The sequence below is a fragment of the Neophocaena asiaeorientalis genome, unplaced genomic scaffold, assembly GCF_003031525.2.
Source record: "Neophocaena asiaeorientalis asiaeorientalis breed wild unplaced genomic scaffold, Neophocaena_asiaeorientalis_V1.1 scaffold671, whole genome shotgun sequence".
Lineage (NCBI taxonomy): Eukaryota > Metazoa > Chordata > Mammalia > Artiodactyla > Phocoenidae > Neophocaena > Neophocaena asiaeorientalis.
Window position 1 is genome coordinate 3056731 of NW_020175533.1, and position 2749 is coordinate 3059479.

At 48.1% G+C, this 2749-nt stretch overlaps 1 protein-coding gene across 3 annotated transcripts in view; it reads right to left on the minus strand.

Annotated features, from left to right (window-relative positions):
- The window catches only part of WDR45 (WD repeat domain 45), a 5146-nt gene extending 4629 nt beyond the window's left edge, over nt 1-517 (minus strand). For 2 of the 3 annotated variants that reach the window (XM_024769312.1, XM_024769310.1), the window contains exon 1: nt 414-517. The gene's annotated coding sequence lies outside the window, so the exon portion shown is untranslated. The remainder of the gene's footprint in view (nt 1-413) is intronic. The other variant, XM_024769311.1, reaches the window with a different exon arrangement.
- Nucleotides 518-2749: the final 2232 nt, after the last annotated feature.

Genomic DNA, 2749 nt, shown 5'->3' on the forward strand with positions numbered 1-2749 from the left:
TCCCAGAGTCCCCATTCTCCCTTCAAACCCCCATCTCCCCAAAACCTTTGCCCAGGCACACCCCTTCCCACTCTCCAAACGCCCTCCCTTCCCTGCTGTACCACCTCCACCGGACCGCCTCGCCCCCAAAGACCCATTCTTTAGACAGCCCCACCTTCCAAGATCCCTTTTTTGGGACCCCCATTCCAAAGACACTTGCCACCCAGGAACCCTGCCCAGGGATGCCTCACACATCGCTACCACCACTGATGTCCAAGACCACCCTCATACTCCGTCCAGTGCCAGCACCTACTCAAGATCCCTGTCCTAGATACACCCCCATCCACCAAGACCCTTGCTCAAAAGACCCCTCCGTCCCCCAGATCGCAACCAATTCTTGCACCATGCCCCAGCTCCCTGCCGCCTGCACTGACCTGACTGACCTCTGCGCGTCCCCTGCTCTCGGTGCAGCCCACGGCCCGGCGTTCTGACCTCCCGGGCCTTAAAGCCCCACTCCCTTGTTTACATCAGGCCTTACTTCCGGGGGAGGGAGTCTGTGACCGGAAATGACTCACCCTCCCTGGAAAGCGCGGCTGCAGTCTTCCTAAACCAGTTTCTGGGTCTTTGGAGCAAAGAGAGGGAGCGCGGCGTTCTCTCAGGAGAGCGCGGGGAGCAGAGGACCCTCCGCCACGGCATGACTGTCTGAAGGAACCGAAGACAGGTGGGAGAGAGAGAGCCTTCCCCTCGCTGAGCGGAAAAGGACGAGAATTCCGTAACTGGGTCCTGCTCGGAGAGCTAGCGGCGTTACCTTCTGGGCTAACAAGACTTGGACCTCCGAGGTCCAAGAGGGGCCGCCCCTGTTAGCTATTTGTAGTTCTCCCAGACTTCTAGGGAGGCGACCGGGGAGCCTCGAGGCGGGGGTGAGCCTGGAGACCTTCAAAGCTGAGTCTATCCCCGTAGCCAGGGGAAGCCAGGGTGGGATTCCCCACCCCACCCATGCTTCGTTTTATTTACAAAGTGAAAAAGTATTTTTGATGGCAAGAGGTATAAGTGTTCAGTGTGGGAGGAAAAAAGACCCCAATTATGTACATACTGGAAATATTTTTGTATTCAACTTATAAATTTTGAGATGTGGACTCACGTGTAGTTTTGAGAAATAATACAGAGAAATCCCATGTGCTTTAACACTTACTCCTGAAGGTAACATGTTGTACAGTAAAATACTACACTCAGAATGTTGACACAGGTGTGATACTAAGTATCACACAGTTGTGACACTGAGTATCACACAGTTGTGATATTGACACAATCCACCCATCCTTTACTTTTTTTCAAATATTGTTTTGATGCTTTAAAAAATTATTAATATATAATGGGCATCTGTTTTATTCATCCTTTTTAATTGATTCATGATATTCCATGGAATAAATGCCTAACTGTTCAGCTGTTCCCCTACTGATGGCCATCTAGGTTGTTTGATGTACTGTGTTGTCAACATCCACAGACATATTTACTTGTGAATTTTGGCCCCATGTGCTACCCTAGGCGTGACTCCATTGCTGTGCTCCTCAGCAAAGCCAATCTTCTGGCTTTCTTCGGTCTCTACTTCCTCACATCCCAGAGCATATTTAGCTTTTTTTTTTTTCTTGGCCACGGCATGGGATCTTAGTTACCCGACCCGGGATTGAACCTGGACCCTCGGCAGTGAGAGGGCCAAGTCCTAACCACTGGACCACCAGGGAATTCCCAGAGCATATTTAACTTAATTCAGTTTGGCTTTTGTCACTTCCATGTCTCTGAGACTGCTCTTAACCAGATCACTGATGAGTAACAATCTTCCCAAACCAGCAGTCACTTCTCTACACCTTCCTGTAACCACCCAGCATATTCCACAGTTTCTTGCTCTCACTCTCTTTGTTTTCTCCTATATCTCTGGCTACTCCTCCATCTTTATCCAATTTCCAAATACTGTGGTATCCTTGGGTATGATCCTGGCCGCCTTACTTTTGTAGTCAGTATTCTCTCCCTAGGTGACTTCATGTTGTCTCATAGCCTTAATTTTTGCAAATATTTGGAAGATCCACTAATTTAGGCCTCTAGCCTAGACCTCTTTCCTGAACACCAGACTCATATGCTATGGCCTGTTTGACGTGTTCACGTGGATGTCTCATAAGGCATCTCACATTTAACGCATCCAAACAGATCTCTTGAATTTCCCTGGCTCAACCAACCTCCTGTCTCCCTCATCTCAGCCAATGGCACCATAACACCCAGTTTGTCACTTGAGCCAAACAGCAGATATATCATGGTTGATTCTCCTTATTTGTCATTGGCAAATTCTGTTGGTCCCACTGTCCAAGTGGTATCACAAATACAACCCCTGGCTCATGCACTTTTAGTCAAGATGGAGTAACAGGGACCAAATTTGTCCTCTCACATGAAACAACCAACCACTGCCCCCCCCAAAAGGAAGAATACATGAAACAATGGTTTTTAAGACATACACATCAGACAGTGAAGGACAGTGATCCCTGAGAAATGCGAAAGGAGATGAGCCCGAAACTGCCCCAAGTTACGACTTGGAGAGTTTTTTTGTTTTTCATTTTAACATCTTTATTGGAGTATGATTGCTTTACAATAGTATGTTAGTTTCAGCTTCACAACAAAATGAATCAGTTATATATATACATATGTTCCCATATCTCTTCCCGCTTGCGTCTCCCTCCCTCCCACCCTCCCTATCCCACCCCTCCAGGCGGTCACAAAGCAC